The following is a 19,659-nucleotide window of genomic DNA, read 5'->3' as shown; positions in this document are numbered from 1 at the left end:
CCCCTCCCTTCCCCCCCTCTCTCTCTTCCTCCTCCTCCTTTCTCCCTCCATTCCTCCCTTCCTCCACCCCCCCTCTCCTCTGATCAATTAGGCAATACAAGATATTTGTATGGTCCTAAGGGTCCCCAAAATTGTTGTTTTCTTCAGAATGTCCTAAATATAAGGACTCTGTCAAATGTATTCAGAAAGCTTGTTATTGGGCAAAGGATATCCTGCATTCAACATTCCTAGGGGATGTACTAATGCTGATTTCAGTTTTTCAGCCAAACCACTATCTCCATTAACTGACCCCAACAGTCAACTGCCTTGGGCAGAGGCATGGAGTTGCTGATAAATCTTAACAGCCTGATTCAATTCATAGAACCCCCGTAGGGATAACTACAGTATAAAATCTACATATTTCCCCCAGGTACTATTTTCTATTCTCAGAGGTAGATGAATAGTATGAGATCAACAATAAACTTTTCTGTTTATCCAGGGGGTGTCTTTTTCTAGCTTTGATTATATTATCCAAGATGGTTTTTTGTTGTCGTTGATTTTTTTACTTATTATTCTGATTTCTGCTTGAATCTTTCATTTATAGTCAAAAGTGATTAACAAAAAAATTACTTAATATGATTACATACTGAGTTCTTCTAAATTTGTTCCCTTTTTACATTCTAAATTGTCTATGGTGGTAGCTTGTCTCTCTCAGATTTGAGGTTGTCACAACTTTAATGAGTCCTGATTATAAGGTTAGAGGGGAACCAGTTTGCCTTCAATCTCACCTATCTTAGTAAAAGGCTTAAGAAACTTAAGTGTATGTCTTTCAGAAAACAGATTCTCTAACAGTGATTTGAAGAGGATATGAGTGAAGGAAAGAGTTTAGCTTACAGTGTGCTATGGAAGAGGCTTTGGATGAGCCAGTGTCTACGTCTGAGTATCCACATTGACCTAACATGATATGCCCTAAGGAGGGTGTCAGGAATAAAATAGTATGATGTCTAACTCAGTCTATCCTATGGAGGCATGAAAGGAGTTAACATCTCCTTAATCCATGTTTTTCTAATATTGATCTGTCCTAAAGAGAAGTATAGGGAAGATCTATTATAGGTCCACCTCCATCTATCTTACTTAGGAGACTTATGTGGAAATATCTGTCTTTGAGAATGCATGTTTTCATACATTAACTATACTATGAAGGAGTTGAGGAGTGAACTACTGTCTTATCAAACTCTTTCTGTCCTATAAAGGAGGATGGGAGTAAGCTCATGTCTGCATGAAGATTCATATCATCCTAACTTGACATTTCCTACAGGAGAGGTTAGGTGAGTTCTCTCTACCTCAGTATAGTCTATGAAGGATGGATGGAGGGAACTAATGATTTAACTGCCAGAAGTCAAGGAGGACTGGAGCTGATCCCTGTGATTAAGATTTAACAAGATCACTTCATCCATGAACTCAGAAAAGTTGACTATTCAGGGGCAGTACCTATACAATATCAACAATTGAATAGATCAGTGTATATTGGAGTAGATCAAAAGTACCAGTGTGTAACAGAGACCTATTGAGAATTGATGGTGGTTAGTAGAGAGAGTATTTTTTTCTCTAAGTATGTAGTACCATATAGGCTGTTTTTGCTCCAGTAGATGATAACATTTCCATGGACATGTAGCAGCACTAAATGTATAAATGTATTGGATGAAAGGAACGTGCTCTAAAAAGATAATGTGGTCTCATTTTGACAATTATCAAATTGTTGAAAGAGTGGGATCCAGAGAGAGAGAGAGAGAGAGAGAGAGAGAGAGAGAGAGAGAGAGAGAGAGAGAGAGAGAGAGAGAGAGAGAGAGAGAGAAAATGGATTTCCCTAGAAATCTCAGGCTGAGAGAAAAAAAGAGTGGCCTACACAGAGGTGAACGTGTCTTCCTGAACAATTTATCATACAGTCCTAACAACTTTTCAAGACATCTTTCAGGATGAATAAAGCACAGACCTCCAATGCTTGGACCATATTTTGAACAGGAATCCTATTTACATGTTTATATCCTAGGCTCTCTTTTAAATTTTAGTATCAGTTCATAAAACCAAAGGTTACCTTGAGAGATTCAGTTTCTATACTTCCTTCTTTCCAATATAGTCATTGAAATAATATCTTTTCTCTTTGTACAGTTAATTTGATGCCTAAATTCAATATATAAAATATATACATTTTACAGAGATCTATGCCTTATAGGCAATGAGCTCATATTGTCAGGGAGTTGAGTTCATTATCAGCAAAATGTAACCATCTGCTTTGTCAACATCTTAGATTATGGCCTCATCAAGATGGAAGCAGTCTTGTGACTTGGCCTCCATCTGGTTAATGTAACTACATAACATCAACTAACTGTAACTATACCCAAAGAACATCCTAATATTCATGAGTTCTCGCTCTGGTTATTATTCTCTCTCTTTTACTCCATCTCTCTCTCCTCTAATTAGGCAACACTAGACATCTATTGGGTCCAAAGTATACCCCCAAAATTGGTGTGTTCTGGAGAACATCATAAATAGATGAATTTTGACAATATTCACTGAAAGTTTGTTACTAGAGAAAGGGAATCTTATATTTGGTATTTCTAGGGGATGTACTAAGGCTGCTTATTCTTTATCAGGCAAACCACTAACTCCATTAACTACTCACAACTCTCAACTGCCTTAAGCAGAGGCATGGAGCTGTTGAAAGATCTTACCAGCCTTCATCAATTTATAGAAACCCACGTAGCCAACTACAATATAAAATCAAAATACTTTCCCAACAGTGACTGTTTTCTATAATCAGAAGAAGACCAGAAGTTTGAGGCCACCAATAACCTTTTCTATTTACACATGAAGTCTTCACTCTATCTTGGATTGTATCATAAAAGATGACTACTTTGTTTTGTTTTGATTATTTTCTGTCTTGTGTTTAAATATTTCAGTTCTAGTCAAAAGATATTAACAAAAGAAATGACTTCTTCTTCTTTTTTGGTCTCTTTCGAGACAGGGTTTCTCTGTGTAGCCCTGGTTGTCCTGGAACTCACTTTGTAGACCAGGCTGGCCTCGAACTCAGAAATCCGCCTGCTTCTGCCTCCCAAGTGCTGAGATTAAAGGCGTGAGCCACCACGCTTGGCTTAATTATTTCTTCTTACCATGTAAAAGCTTTTCACTTCCAAGAACTCTCACTTGCCCTAAAAGTTGGTTTAGAATATTAAACGTGGTTTAGAAAAGATGGTAACTGCCAGAGGTCAGACTGGAGCAAAGCATTGTTATCAGGATTTAATGAGATCACTGCACAAATGAAGTCAGAGAAGCTGCCTTTAGAGGAAGAGTTCATGTTCAATATCAAACATTGAATAATGCAGTGAGTGTATGATAGGGATGAATTAAAAGTTCCAGTTTGTAGCCAAGACCTATTGACAGTTGATGGTGGTTGGATGACAAAATCTATTTTCTGTAAGAATGTAGCACCTCACAGGTTGCTTGTGTTCCAGTAGATGATACAATTTCCATGTATATGTGGGAGCACTAAGTACATAGCAGGCCTGGATGAAAGGAACATGCTCGAAAAAGATCTTCCTGTCTCATTTTGGCATCCAACTATTGAAAGAATGAATGCTAACAAATTAAAGTTCCATAGGAATCTCATGCTAAGAGAAAACAAAACAAACAAACAAAAACCAAAAACAAATAAATAAAAAATAAAACCAAAACATGGTACAAGCAGAGAGGAGTCTGTTTCCCTGAAAGACATTTCATACAGTCTTAACAATTTGTCAAGACAACTTACAGGATGAATAAAGCACACTCATTAGAAGTTGGACCACAATTTGAACAGGACTCCTATTTATATGTCTATATCCTTGGATCTCTTTTTAAACAGTAATATCAGTTCACAATAAAAGCTTAACAGGGGAGATGCTGTAGCTCTTGTTCCCTCATCCCAATGTGGCCATATGCAATAAATACTTTTTTGTCTACTGTTAATTTGATGTTTTCAGTTTACATGTTATCAATATATGTCTAATCATTGTTTGGTGCACAGGCTGAGTCCAGTAATTTAAAAACAATTGAAAAATGGGGAAAGCTATGAAGTTATGAGGGGAATACAGGGGAGATATGTGAGAAGTTGGGAACTGAGATGGGTTAGGTAACATACCAAACTTAGAAACTAGGAGTCAGACAGATTCCCTGGTGGGCAGATAGATAGAGAGTCCATGCCTAGGTCAGCAAGGTGGTCTCACTGTTGTCTCATAATCTGTATCCTTGCTATCAGTTAAAATTTATCAAGGCCCCATAGATCCACATTATTCTAGGGACCCTGACAGTTGACACTACCCTCATCTACCCTTGGTCAGGTTAAGAGCAGTTAAGAGCAGCCAGTATTCTCAAGTCCATAACAGCAGTAAAAGTGACCTCTAAGTTTGGTTTTAGAGACTACGTATTAGGGAGACACCCTGTTGGTACAAAGGCAGTTACAGAAGCCAAGACAAGGAAATAAATGTGGCAAAGTAACAAAATGGCTTCTTCTTTACCCTCCTGACATGAAATAAAAGATTAAGAGCTCAAAACAACTGTCTTTATTTCCTGCCAGCAAGTCTCCTGTTGTTGGACTGACTCTGTAACTTCAAGGTCAGAAGAGAATATGTCCACAGCTGATGCAACTCAGTCAAATAACCTACCTGTCTAAAAATGACCACTATTGAATTAGAAGAGGAAATTTCCTAGAGACTTTCAAATGCCAGCCCTTGAGATATGACTGAGTCTCCAGCTTTCAGAGTCTCACCTGTGCTTTGCCGAGGGACACTTTCTTCAGGTACTTCTTGCAAGAGTGTGATGCTCATTACCAGGAATCACCTTTTTTGTTAGACTACAGTTTCAGTTTGCTATTTTGAGGTGTCTCTGATTCTGAATTTTGTCCTTGAAGACTTCTTGTTTTATGATTCTTTAACTGACTGAGAAAAGGAACCCAGTCAAGTCCACTAGCCTGAGTCATATTTTGAGTCATTTTGGTTCTCCTCTGAGATTTCTCTTGGGGATCACCAAACTTATCAGATCACATAATCAGACTAAACCTTAAAAGGACAGGAAATTCGACATGTAAGGTGCCTAAACCCTTATTACATCCTGGCCCAGAGGATTAATTTTATTCCTTCTCACTAACAAAGAAGGTCTTCTCAGAACTACCTCTGTCTCTGTACTCCAAGAAATCAGTTTAACTGTTCAGCATCCAGAAACCAGTGAACACAACTTCAAATAATATTAATAACCTAAGTTCTAGATCCATAGTAAAATGACGTCATTCTGTTCAGGGTGAAACTGATCCATGTACCTAAAGGAAGGACATTCTTAATGAATTTGTAAAATTGCTCTCTGTATGGAGACAGACAGGCTGTTGGAAAACTTCCTCTCTACCCTTTCCCTATACTCCCTCAAGGTTCAATGAGAAAGATTTCATCTACTGTTTTGAAATAGAATTGAATGGTAGTTTTCTTCTCTCCCTCACCCTAGAAGCTATTTGACACTCCTGAGCAGATTATAGATACTCTGCTCCTCTCTGCCAAGACTATGAAGTCTTTCCTCTATTTATTTCTCTAATTGGGGTCCTACCCACTTACCCACTAAGGCCATACAAAATGAGTTCACTTTAATCCATGCTAACAAAATTTTCTTCTTTCAATTAAAACCTCTAAAAGTCTAAATTTAATAGATAAAATGTATGAATTCCACACAAGCCTATGTCTTATAGGTTATGGGCTCACATTACCAGGGAATTGGGTTCACTATTAGTGAAATGTAGACATTTGCTTTGTCACCATCTTAGATTATGACTTTATCAAGATAGAAGTAGTTTTGTGACATGTCTTGTGACATTTAACCACATGTCATCAACCAACTGCAACAGTGCCCAAAGACAAAATGAGTCCTATATCACTTCTTATCATTCTCTCTGCCTCCCTGCCTCTCCCCCCATCTCTCTCATTCTGTCTCTCTGTATCTCTTCCAGTCTCTCTCTGTCTCTGTCTCTGTCTCTGTCTCTGTCTCTGTCTCTCTCTTTCTCTCTCTCTCTCTCTCTCTCTCTCCTCTCTCTACCTCCCTCCCTCTCTCCCTCTCTCCTTCTCTCCCTCCCTCCGTCTTCTGATTAATTAGGCAACATCAGATATTTGTTTGGTCCAAAGTATGTCCCCCAAATTTGTGTGTTCTTGAGAATGTCTAAAATAGATGGATTCTTGTAAGATAAACCGAAAGTTGTTATTGGGCAAAGGCAATCCTTTATTCAGCATTACTAGAGGATGTGCTTAGTGTGGTTTCTGTTTGACATGGAAATCACTATCTCCATTAACTGCCCCCAACAGTCAACTGCCTTGGTCAGAAGCACGGAGTTGTTGATAAATCTTAACAGCCTTCATCAATTCACAGAATTCCATACAGGCAACTACCATATAAACCCTACATACTTCCCCCACAGTTACTGTTTTCTCTTCTCAGAGGAAGACCAGTAGTTTGAGGCTACCAATAAACTTATCAATCTACCCAGGGAGCATTTTCACTCTATCTTGCTTTGTATCATCCAAGATGGCTTATTTTTTTTTTCTTATTGTTCTGTCTTGTGTTTGAGTTTTTCAGTTAAAGTCAAAAGAGATAAACAAATTACTAAATACGATTATGTTCCAAGAACCTCCACTCACCCTAAAAGAGGGGTTGGAAAAATTGCAACTGCCAGAGGTCAAGGAGGACTGGAGCAAATGATCAGGATTTGACAAGATCACTGCCCCATGAACTCAGAGAAGCTGCCTTTCCTGGGACAGTTCTTATACAGTATGAACCACTGAATACTGCAGTGTGTATTGGGGCTAAATCAAAAGTTACAGTTGGTAGCCAAGACCTATTGACAGTTGATGCTGTTTAGGGGATATAGTCTATTTTCTTTAAGTATATAGCATCTCATAGGTTGTTTGTGTTCCATTAGAAGATACAATTTCCATGCTCATGTGGGAGCACTAAATTTGTAACATGCCTGGATGAAATGAAAATGTTGTAAAAAGATCTTCCTGACACATTTTGACAATCCAACTATGGAAAGAATGGGCTCCAATAAATGAGAATATTCCTGGGAATCTCATGATGAGAGAAAGAAAACAAACAAAACAAACAAACAAAAACATGTCGCAAGCAGAGGAGAAAACCTGTTTTTCCGAATGAGATTTCATAAAATCCTAACAATTTGTCAAGACAACTTACAGAATGAATAAAGCACAGTCTGGAAGAGTTGGACCACATTTTGAAGAGCACTCCTATTTACAGGTCTATGTACTGGGCTCTCTTTTTAAACCTTAATATCACTTTAGGAACCCAAAGGTTAACTTGGCAGGTATAATACCTCTCCTTCCCTCTTCCCAGGGTGGCCATATGAAATAAATACTTTCTTTTTTCTACTGTTAATTTTATGCTTTCAGTTTACATGTTGGCAATTTATGTTTAAACTTGGTTTAGAGCACAGGCTTTCAGTATTTCAAAAACAGCTGAAAATAGGGAAATATATGAAGTTGTGAGTGGGACACGGAGGGGATATATGAGAAGGTAGAGGAGATAAGGTAGGAAAAGTACCAAACTGAGAGCCTAGGAGTCAGACAGACTCCCTGGTAGGCAGTACAGGGAGAGAGGCCCTGACTAGGTCAGAAAGGTGGTTGTGGTTTCATTGCTGTCTCCTAATCTGTATCCTTGCTATCAGTTAAGATTTATCAAGGCCCCCATAGACCACATTCCTCTAGGGACCCTGACAGTTGATACTCCTCTCATCAACTATTGGTCAGGTGATAGCAGTTAAGAGCAACCAGTATTCTCAAGCCCATACCAGCAGTAAAAGTGAGCTCCAAGTTTGGTCTGTGAGCCTAGGTATTAGAGAAACTCCCTGTAGGTTGACAGATTAGAAGAGCAGCCAAGACAAGGTAATAGGCAAACTCACAAAAATGGCTTCTCCAACACCCTCCTGACTTTCAATAAAAGACTTAGAGCTTGAAACACCCATCTTTGTGTCCTGTCAGTAAGCCTCCTGCTGATGGGCTGTCTTTGTAAGTTTAAGGCTAGAGCACAACAAATGGGATAGTCAATCAACCCTCCTATCTGCCTTATAATTGGCCAACCCTACATTAGCTTAGGAAAACCATTAGAGGCCTTCAAATGCCAGCCCTTGAGATGGACTAGGTTTCCAGCTTTCTGAGTCTCCCCTGTGCTTTGCAGAGGGTCACTTTCTCTGTGTATTTCCTGCATGAGTGTGAGAGTCATCCCCATGAAACATCTTTTCTTAAACTACTCTTTCTGCTATTTTTGAGATGTCTCTGCTGCTGCATGTTGTGCTTGAAAACTTCTTGTCTTATAATTCTTTAACTGACAGAGAAAATGAACCCAGTCAAGTCCCCAAGACTGAGTCATGTTCTGGGTCATTTTGGTTCTCATCTGTGATTTCTCTTGGGGACCATCAAACTCATCAGATCACAAAATCAGGCCATCTCCTAAGCGGAAAGGAAATTTGACAGTTAAGTTACCTACACTCTTCCTCCATCCTAGCATAGGGGGTTAATTTTATTCCCTTCTCACTAACATGGAGGGACTCCTCACCTCTGGCTTTGTACCCTAGGAAGTCAGTTAACTGTTCAATAACCATAGACCACTGAAGCCAACAGCAAACTACACTAATAGCCTAAGGCATTGACTTCATAGTAAAATAAGCTCAATCTGTTCATGTTGAAATCTGAAGCATGCGACTAAAGGAGGGACATTCTTATTGAAATTTGTAAAGTCACTCTCCATGTGGAGACAGATTGTTGGATAAGTTCATGTATACCTTTATCCTGACATTTCCTCAATGTTCAATGTGAGAGAGGCCAACTACTGTGTTGAAATAGGATTAGTTTTCTACTTGTCCTCTCAAATGAAGATATTGGACAATCCTGAAACTAAATATAGCTACTCTGCTCCTCTGAGCTAAGACTAAGAATTTTTCCTCAATTTATTTTGCTAATTGGGGCCTTACCCACTTACCTACTAAGATCATACCAAATGCCTTTAACTCTATAACTTTTAACTGCCAAACGCCTCTGCTCCTCAAAAAAAATCCTCTAAATGTCTCTAATAGGTGAGATGTATGAACCCCACAGAGACCTGTACTTGATAGGTGAAGGGTTTACATTATCAGGGATCAGGGTTCACTGTGAGCAAAATATAACTATCTGTCTTGTTTCCATCTTGGATTATTACCTCCTCAAGAAGGAAAAAGTATTGGGACTTGGCATCCATCTTGGTTAATTTAACCACATAATATCAAACAATTATAACAGTACTATAATAACTCCCTAGTACTAATGTGTCCTCTCTCTTGTTATAATTCACACTCTGCATTCCCCTCTCTTTTTCATCTGATCAATTAGGCAACACCAAACTTTTCTTTGGTCCCAAGTGGGCCCCCAACCTTGGTGTGTTCTTTTGAAAGTCCTAAATAGAAGGACACTGGCTAAGGTAACAATAAAGTTTGTTATTGTGCAGAGGGAATCTTATATTAAGCATTCCTAGAGGATATACTAAGAATGATTTCTCCTTATCAGGGCAACCATTACCTCCATTAACTGTCCCCAACAGTCAACTGCCTTAGGCCTAGCATAGAGATCTTGTTAAATATTAATAGCCTGCATCAATTCATAGAACCCTATGTGGGTAATTACCATATAGTAATCTACATACTACTTGAACACTTATGGTTTTCTACTCTCAGAGGCAGACCAGTAGTTTGAGGCCACCAATATACTTTTCTCTCTACCCATGGGACACCTTTACTCTACCTTGGATTATATCATCCAAGATAGTTTATTTTGTTTTCTTATTGTTCTCTCTGTTGTTTGAATCTTTCAGTTATTATAAAAATATTAAAAATAATAAATGACTTAAAATGATCCAATACTGAGTTCTTCTAGAATTTGTTCTCCTCCACTTGCTAAAATATCTAGGTGAGATGGAGCTTGTCTTTTTCAGATTTGAAGTTTTCACAACTTAATGAGACCTGTGGAAGTGGTTATAAAGGAACTAGTGTGCATTCAATCTCAGTCTGTTGTAACTAAAAGACTCAGGGGAAGCTAGTTTCTGTCTTTCAAAACCTGATGCTCTATCACTGAGTTGAAGATAATAGGAGTGAAGGACAGAAGTCATGTCAAGGTTTACTATAGAAGAGGCTTTGAGTGAGCCAATGACTACCTCTCTGAATCCATGTTGACCTAACATGATCTGTCCTAAGGAGGATGTCAAGAGTGAAATTGTGTGCTCTCTAAGTCTGCCCTATGGAGGCATTAAAGGAATTATCATCTACTTAATCCATGTCATGCTCAATTTAATCTGTCTTAATGAGGAATAAACAGATGCTCTATTGAAACTCTGCATCCATCTGTATTTGCTAGGAGGCTTTTGTAGAAATACTATCTGTTTCTGAGAATGTATGTTTTCCTACATTAATCTGTAATATGAAGAAGTAGAGCAGTGAAATACTGTTCTGTCAAACTCATTCTGTCAAAGTAGGATTGGAGAAAGCTAGTGCCTGCCTGAGGGTCCATTTCATCCCATCTTGTCCTTCCGTACAGAAGATGCTAAGAGTATACTACAGTGCACTCCACATCAGAAGAGACTATTGAGGATGCTTGGAGAGAACTAGCATTTTTCTCTCATGTTCTCCATTTTACCTTTTTCCATATTTAATATTTAAGCTGTCTTAATGTGGAGGTTAGGAGGGAAATAGTGTGTGTTCCACCTCAGTTTCTAGTACTGAGGATACTTAGTTTTTCAGTGATGTCTGGTTTTCCTCTCAACTTTATTAAGCAAAAATCTCATTAAAAATGGGGGCTCAGATTAATTAATTAATTCTACACTAATAAAATCTCACAATAATACACATGCTAAGCTCTCATGGAAGGAGAAATAATGCATGAGCTTTGATAGGCATTATGGTTAACTACCAAGGACAAGCTATTGTGAATTCAAGGTATAGCACTCACAGTTACCCAAACTATACTCTGTTTAGAAGGATATATACTCTAGATATAATCCTTACTTATTTCTGGGGAAGAGTTTTCTATCACACTAGACTTCCATTTCAACGGATTGGCTATTTCTTTGTACTATATAGAAGGTTTTACCATCTACCAATTCCCACCCAATCTAAAAGATGTGTTGGGAAATTTGTAACTGACAGAGGTCAAGGAGGACTGAAGAAACTCAGTATAAGTAAGATTTGACAAGATTATTGTAGCCATGAACTCTGAGAAGCTGCTTTTTCAGGGATAGTACATGTACAATATCAACCAGTGAATTGTTCAGTGCGTATTGGGGGTGGATCAAAAGTTTCAATTTGTAGCCAAGACCTACTGACAATTGATTGTGGTTGGAGGATAGAGTCAATTTTCTATAAGAATGTAGCACCTCACAGGTTGCTTGTATTCCCTTAGATGATATAATTTCCAAGCCCATGTGGGAGCACTAAATGTGTAACAGGACTTGATGAGATGAAAATGGTGTAAAAATATCCTCTTGTCTCATTTTGCCATTCCAACTCCTGAAAGAATGGGCTCCAAGAAATGAAAATTTCCCTAGGAATCTCATGCTGAGAGAAAAAAATGGCCCACACAGAGGGGAAGCTTTTTCTAAGAACGAGATTTCATAAAGTCATAATGATTTGTCAAGACAACTTACAGGATAAATAAAGCACAGTCACTGGAGGGACGGACCACATTTTGAACAGGACTACTTTTTACATATTTATATCCTTGGTTTACTTTTTAACCTTAATATAAGTTCAAGAACTGAAAGATTAATGGGAGGTCCAGTAGCTCTTCTTCCTTCTTTCCAATGTAGCCATATGAAATAAATACTATTTTCTTTCTACTGTTAATTTAATGCTTTCAGTTTACATATTGGCAGTTTATGACTCAACCTTGTTTGGGGCACAGTACTTTAAAACAAACTGAAAAATTAGGGAAAGATATAAAGTTGTGAATCAGACACAGACTCATACTAATCTGTATCCTTGGCATTACTTAAGATTTATCAAGGCACCTTAGGTCAACACTTTACTATGGACCCGGAACGGTGAACTCCTAGAGTCTTTCAAATGTCAAAGGTCATCTACTGTTGGTCAGGTGGAAGCAGTTAGGAGCAGTTAATATTGTCAAGCCTGTAACATCAGTAAATATAATCTGCATGTTTGGTGTGAGAGAATAGGCATAAGAGAGTCTCCCTGTAGGTATACATATAGGTAGACATTACCAGACAAGGTAATAAATGTGCCAAACTCACGAAATGACATCACTTTCTCAGTTCTGACTTGAGATAAAAGACTAAGAGCTCAGAATTACTGTCTTTGTTTCCAGCCAGCAAGCCTCCTGCTGATGGACAGACTTCATAAGTTTAAGGATAGACAGGACATGTCTACAACAGATGCTAATAAATCAACCCTCCTATCTTGCTCAAACTTGACTAAGCCTACATTAGGTTAGGAAAATTGCTAGAGGCTTTCAAATGTCAGCCATTGAGATATGACTGGGATTATAGACTCTTGAGTCTCCCCCTCCCCTGTTCTTTCCAAAGGGTAATTTTCTCTGTGTATTTCTACATGAATGTGGTTCTCATTACAAGAAATCACCTCTGCTTAAACTCTTCTTTTTGTTTTCTACCTTTTCAATGTCTTTGCTACTGCATATTGTGCTTGAAACATTTCTTGTCTCGTAATTCTTTAACTGGAAAGAGAAAATGAACCCAATCAAGCCCTCTAGTCTGAGTCATGTTTGGTATCATTTTGGTTCTCATCTGAAATTTCTCTTGGGGATCACCTAACTAATCAGATCACAAAATCAGGCAAAACTCTCAAAGGACAGGAAATTTGACAAATAAGTTGCCTACAGACTACCTCCATCCTGGTATAGGGGGTTAATTTTATCTCCTTCTCTCTGAAAAAGAGAATCTCCTCAGACCCATCTCTGTTTTTTACCCTAGGAAGCCAGTTTAACTGTTCAGTAACCAGAGACCAGTGACTAAAACCTAAAACTATACTATTAACCTATGCCCTAGATCCATAATAAAGTGACCTCATTCTTTTCATGGTGAAATCTGATCCAGGTGCCCAAAGAAGGAACATGCTTAATGAGATTTTTAAAATTGTTCTCTGTGTGGAGACAGACAGTTGGATAAATTCCTGTACACCTTATCCTGACACTTCTACAATGTTCAATTTGAGAGCAGCCAATTACTGTTTTGAAATAAAACTGAATATTAGTTTACTTCTTGCCTTTTCCATAGAAGCTATTTGACAATCTTAAAAATAATTATACCTACTCTGCTCCTATGAACTAATACTAAGAATTTCTTCCTCTGCTTATTTATATTGCTAATTGGGGCTCTACCCACTAAGGCCATACAAAATGCTTTTATCCTTTTACCTTTTTTAAAAAGACCACTTATTTGCTTATTTTTAAAGATGCAGTAGTAGCCAAAACTATCTTTAAAATTCTTTTTTTATATATAGATATATTTTTTTGAGACAGGGTTTCTCTGTATAGTCCTGGCTGTCCTGGAACTCACTCTGTAGACCAGGCTGGCCTCGAACTCAGAGATCCGCCTGCCTCTGCCTTCCAAGTGCTGGGATTAAAGGTGTGCACCACCAGTCCTGGATAATTTTTATTAGATATTTTCTTCAACTTGCATTTCAAATGCTATCCCCAAAGCCCCCTATACCCTCTCCCTGCCCTGCTCCCTAACCCATTCACTCCTGCTTCCTGGCCCTGGCATTCCCCTGTACTGAAGCATATGATCTTCACAAGGCCAAGGGCCTCTCTTCCCATTGATGGACGACTAGGGCATCCTCTGCTACATATGCAACTAGAGACTCAACTCTGGGGGGGTACTGGTTAGTTTATATTGTTGTTCATTTTATAGGGTGGCAGACACCTTTAGCTCCTTGGGTACTTTCTAGCTCCTTCATTGGGGATTATGTGATCCTTTTACTTTTATCCACTCTATCTATCAAATGTATCTGCTCTTTAAAAAATTATAAATGTCTGTATTTAAGGTAAGAATGTCTCAGGGACAATGGGCTGATAGGCAATGGACTCATGTTAACATGGACTTGGCTTCATTGAGAGCAAAATATAACCATCTGCTTTGTCCTCACCTTGGATAATGATCTCATCTAGATGGAAGCAGTCTTGTTACATGGCTCCCACTTTGGTTAATGTAACCACATGACATCAACCTACTCTAACTGTACACAAAGAACTTCCTAATCCTAAGGAGTCCTCCCTCTGGTTATCATTTTCTCTCTGTCCCCCTCTCTCTTTTATTTTTCCTCTAATCAATTAGGCAACACCAGATGTTCTTTTGGTCTCAAGTGGACCCCCAACATTGGTGTGATCTTGTGAATTTCCTAAATAGATGGACTCTGGTCAATGTAAAGAGAAAGCTTGTTATTGGGCAAATGGAATCCTATATTCAGCATTCCTATAGGATGTACTAAGGATGATTTCTCTTTTTCATGCAAATCACTACCTCCATTAACTGCCCCAACAGTTAACTGTCTTGGGCAGAGGCATGGAGTTGTGGATAAATCTTGACATCAATTCATAGAACCCCATGAAAGAAATTACAATATAAACTCTACATACTTAACCCAACAGTTACTGTTTTCTATTCTCATAGGCAGACCAATAGTTTGAGGCTACCAGTAAACTTTCCTATCTACTCATGGAATGTCTTTTATCTCTTTGATTATATTATCTAAGATTATTTTTATCTTACTGATCTATCTTTGGTTTAAATTTATAGTCAAAAGTGATTAAGAAATAAATGACTTAATATCACATGAGTTACTTTAAAATTTGTTCCACTTATTTTCTAAAATGTCTAGATGAGATGGAGCTTGTGTCTCTTATATTTGAGATTGTCCCAACTTTAATGAGTCCTGTGGATAAGGTTAGTAGGGAACTAGTGTGCCCTCAACCTCATTTTGTTCTAAGTAAATGGCTTTGTGGAGCTAGTGTCTGTCTCTTAGAAACTTAATGCTCTAACACTGAGTTGAAGAGAATAGTGAAGGAGAGAAATCATGTCACAGTGTGCTATGGAAGAGGCTTTGAGTGAGCCAATGTCTACCTCTAAGAATCCATGTTGACCTAACATGATCTGTCCTATGGAGGAAGTCAAGAGTGAACTAGTGTGCTCTGTAACTCAGTCTGTCCTATGGAGGCATTAAAGGAGTTAATATCTCCTTAATCCATGTTATGTTGTTCTAAATTTATCCGTTCTAATGAAGATAGGGATAATCTAGTGAAACTCCACCTCCATCAGTCTTACTTAGGAAGCTCATATGGTCATGTCTTAATAAATAACCTACAAAAACCCCACACTTTCCTTGAGACTATCCATAAATAGAACCCTTGTTCTTCACAAAGAATGAAATGCATTATTATTTAACAATACTGATATAAGTGTGTCTTCTTATGTTTAACAAAATATTACTTCCCCACTTTTGCTCATATTCTTTTTTAAATCAAATCTGGCCAAGTCTGAAATAATAATGTGAATACTCTAGATATTAAATTATGTTTTATGTCAATCTTTCAAACTCATCTCATCCATATCTTTAAAGTCATGAACTGGCATCCTAATTTTAAGACATGACTTCATCTGGGTTGATTAAATGAACACTACTTTCTTGTGACATAGGTATGTATTTGAATATTACTTCTGCCTGTACATTTCAGAACATGAAGCTATACTTGATCCAGAGTTTAACATGCAGCATTATTTGTTTTATTATTTGATTAAATGCCTTGATTTCATAACAGCATGCAATTGTAAATGACAAAGCATTATCTAGGGTCAACATTTTTTCCTATGCCATTGTCTCTTAAATGGATTTATGAAAATAAAAATGCTTCAAAGATAAATAAAACATCATTTTCTAGGACAAAAGGAAGCTTATGTGGAAATATTATTCTTCTCAGAGAATGCACGTTTTCCTGTCTTAATATCTAATATGAAGGAGTACAAGAGTAAACTACTGTTCTGTAAACCTCATTCTATTCCACAAAGGTCAGTTGGAGAAAGCTAGTGTGTTCCTGAGGACTCATATTATCCCAACTTGATATTTCCTACAGGAGCATTTAAGAGTGAATAGAGTTTTCTTCACCACAGTGTAGCATATGGAGGATGCTTTGAGGGAATTTGTGTTTTTCTCTCACATTTCAATTTTACCACTTTCCCATTTCCCCCTATTTTCCAGTATTTAAGCTGTCCTAATGAGGTGGTTAGGAGGGAATTATTATATTCTCCACCTCCATCTCTAGTACTGAAAATACTTAGTTTTTCAGTCATGTCGCAGGTCCTCTCAACTATATTAATCAAGATTCTATTAAAAATGAGACCCACCTTATTTTCAGCCCTAATAAAATATCACAATAATACACATGATCACCTCTTATGAAGGGACAAATAATAGTTCACCTTTGATAGACTTTCTATTTAACTACCAAGAAGTAGCTACTGTGATTGCCAGGAAGAGCAATCACAGATACCCAAACTACACTCTGTTTAAAAGGATCTCATTTGTACTCTAGATACTAATCCTTACTTAATGTATTCTGGGGATGACTTTTCTATACCTCTGTGAATATCCATTTCAAAGGGTTGATTATTTGTTTTTACCATGTATAAGCTTTTCAATTTCACGAACACTCACTTGTCCTAAAAGAGGGGGTGGAAAAATTGTTAACTGCCAGAGATCAAGGAGGACTGGTGCAAATCAGTGTGATCAGTATTTGACAGGATCACTGTACCATGAACTCAGAGAAGCTGCCTTTTCAGGTATCCCACTTAAATAATATAAACGATTGAATAGTTTAGTGTTTGTTGGGGGTGGATCAGAAGATCCAGTTTGTTGCTGAGACCTACTGACAGTTGATGGAGGTTGGAGGACAGAGGCTATTTTCTATAACTATGTAACACCTCATAGATTATTTATGCTCCAGTAGATGATAAAATTTCCAAGCACACGTGGGAGCACTAAATGTGTAACAGACTTAGATGAAATGAAAATGCTGTAAAAAAAAAGTCCTCCTGTCTCATTTTGACAATCCAACTACTGAAAGAATGTGCTCCATGACATGAGAGATTCCCTAGGAATATCAAGCTAAGAGAAGAAAAAAATAAAGCATGGCCCAAGCAGAAGGGCTCCTTTCTCCCTGAAGGAAATTTCATACAATCCTAACAATTTGTCAAGACACTTTACAAGATGATTGAAGCCTAGACCTTGGTTGGTTGGAACACATTTTCAACAGGACTCCTATTATTAGGTCTATATCCTTGGCTCTCCTTTTAAACCTTAACATCATTTCTGGTACCCAAAGTTTAACTGGGGAGGCCTAGTAGCTCTTCTCCCTTCTTCCCAGTGTGGCCATATGAAATAAATACTTTTTTCTTACTGTTTTGACTTTGATACTTTCAGTTTATATGCTGGCAATTTATATCTAAACTGGCTTAAGGCACAGGCTGAGTCCAATAGTTCAAAAGCAATTGAAAAAATAGGGAAAGATCTGAAGTTGTAAGGGAGAGACAGAGGAGATACGTGAGAAGTTGGAGTGGAGATGGGGTAGTCCGTATTTTCAAGACCATAACAGCAGTAAATGTGACCATTAAGTTTGGTCTGAAAGGCAAGGTATTAGAGATACTCCCAGTAGGTCAATAGAAAAAGAAACCAAGACAAGGTAATAAATGTGGCAAACTCTCAAAATGGCTTCTCCTTTACCCTCCTGACTTGAGACAAAAGCCTAAACTGTTCTATCTTTCCCCATTCTAAGGGAGAGCCTTAGATGGGACTACTGTCTATCCCTCAGACTTTATGTCTTCCTAACCTTAATCTGTCCTACAATAAGTTTTGGAGTGAAGTAGTATGCTGCCCAACTCAGTATGCCCTGTGAAGTATGTTTGGTGTACACTAGAGTTTTTCCCCAGCTATGCATGTCGTCTATAGTATGATCTATGTTAAGGTGGAGGTGAGGAATGAACTAACATGCTTTCTACATCTTTCAGCCCTAAAGAGGCTTGGAAATAGCTACTCTTCTCTCTCTCTCTCTCTCTCTCTCTCTCTCTCTCTCTCTCTCTCTCTCTCTCTCTCTCTCTGTGTGTGTGTGTGTGTGTGTGTGTGTCCATGTCTTCCAATGCAAACTGTCCTACAAGGGAGAATCTGTGGAAGCTCTATGTCTTTCTCTTGGAGTCCTTTTTTCAAATCCTTGATTAGCCCTCCTGGTGATAGGTGTGGAATAGTATATACAATACCTCATTGTGTCCCTCTAAAGAGTATTGGAGGGAGCTAGTGTGGATCTTTCAGAGTCTGTGTTGTCCTCACATGATCTGCCTTACAGAAGAGATTAACAGTGGACTAATTTGCTCTCCACCACAGTTTCTTCTATGGCAAATACACAAGGTAAACTAGCATGTTTTTCATATTAGTCTGGAGTCCTAAGGGGATGGGGGGCAGGAGGGCAGGAATCTAGTGTCTGCAGTCTCAGCGTCTATGTTGTCTTTACTTTCATCTGTCGTATTTTGGAGCACATGAGTGACAGCGTATCCTCTCTACCTCAGCTGGTCTTACACTATAGAATAGGAGGGATCTTGTGTCAGTCTCTCAAAATTCAGGCTGACCAGAGATGGCCCAGTCAGCCATCATTGGGAAGAGAGGCCCCTTGACCTTGCAAACTTTATATTCCTCATACAGAGGAAGGCCAGGGCAAAGAAGTGGGAGTGAGTGGGTAGGGGAGCAGGGCAGGGGCAGGGTATAGGGGACATTCGGGATAGCATTTCAAATGAAAATGAAGAAAATATCTAATAAAATTAAAAAAATAAAATATGTAACACCATTAAAAAAAACCACAGTGCATGGAATGGAGGTAAATTAAGTAGCAACAACTTAATCGTTTGCTTTTTTAATATTTCTCTTTTTAAAAATAAATTGATTTCTTCTGGATCTCCAAAAAAAATTCAGGCTGCCCTAAACTTAATCTATTCTACAGAGGAAGTTATGAGTGAAATAGTGTGCTCTCCAACTCATTTTGTCCCATGAAGTAGACCTTGCATCTAGTGTCTGTCTCTCAGAACTATTGCTGCCCTAAGCTCGATCAGTCCTAGAGATGTGTAAAAGAGCTGGAGAGACCAAGTTTGTATTTCTCATAATATAAGTCTTTCAAACAATAACTGTCCAGTGGTACTCTCCAACACAGTCTTTCCTACAAAAGAAGATTAGAGGGAGTTTGTATCTTTTTTTCAGAATCCATGTTGCTCTAACTTTAATCTATCCTACTGGGAGGTCAGAATTAAGTGAGTATGGTCTCTACTTCAGTCTGTTACATGAGGAAGGCTTAGAGAAAGCTAGTATTTGTCTCTTAGAATCTAATTTGTGCTTAGCATTTCTATCCAACTGAAGAAGGTAGAAATGGAGTATTTTGCTCTACAATTCTCTCTGTCCTATAGAGGAGGATTGAAGGGGGCTATCACTGTCTCTGAGTATCTTTATCCTCAGAGGAGGCTAGGAGTAAAGAAATGTGCTCTCCATTTCTGAATGTCCAATAGATGAGGCTCGGA

At 38.2% G+C, this 19,659-nt stretch overlaps 1 protein-coding gene across 8 annotated transcripts in view; it reads right to left on the bottom strand.

The window, feature by feature from the left end:
* Window positions 1-19,659, bottom strand: part of Dmd (dystrophin) — a 2,621,826-nt gene that overhangs the window by 1,579,428 nt on the left and 1,022,739 nt on the right. The window lies entirely within an intron of this gene.

The sequence above is a fragment of the Mus pahari genome, chromosome X, assembly GCF_900095145.1.
Source record: "Mus pahari chromosome X, PAHARI_EIJ_v1.1, whole genome shotgun sequence".
Classification (NCBI taxonomy): domain Eukaryota; kingdom Metazoa; phylum Chordata; class Mammalia; order Rodentia; family Muridae; genus Mus; species Mus pahari.
Note: the sequence above shows the minus strand (reverse complement) of the source record. Positions and strands in the feature narration are given on the sequence as shown.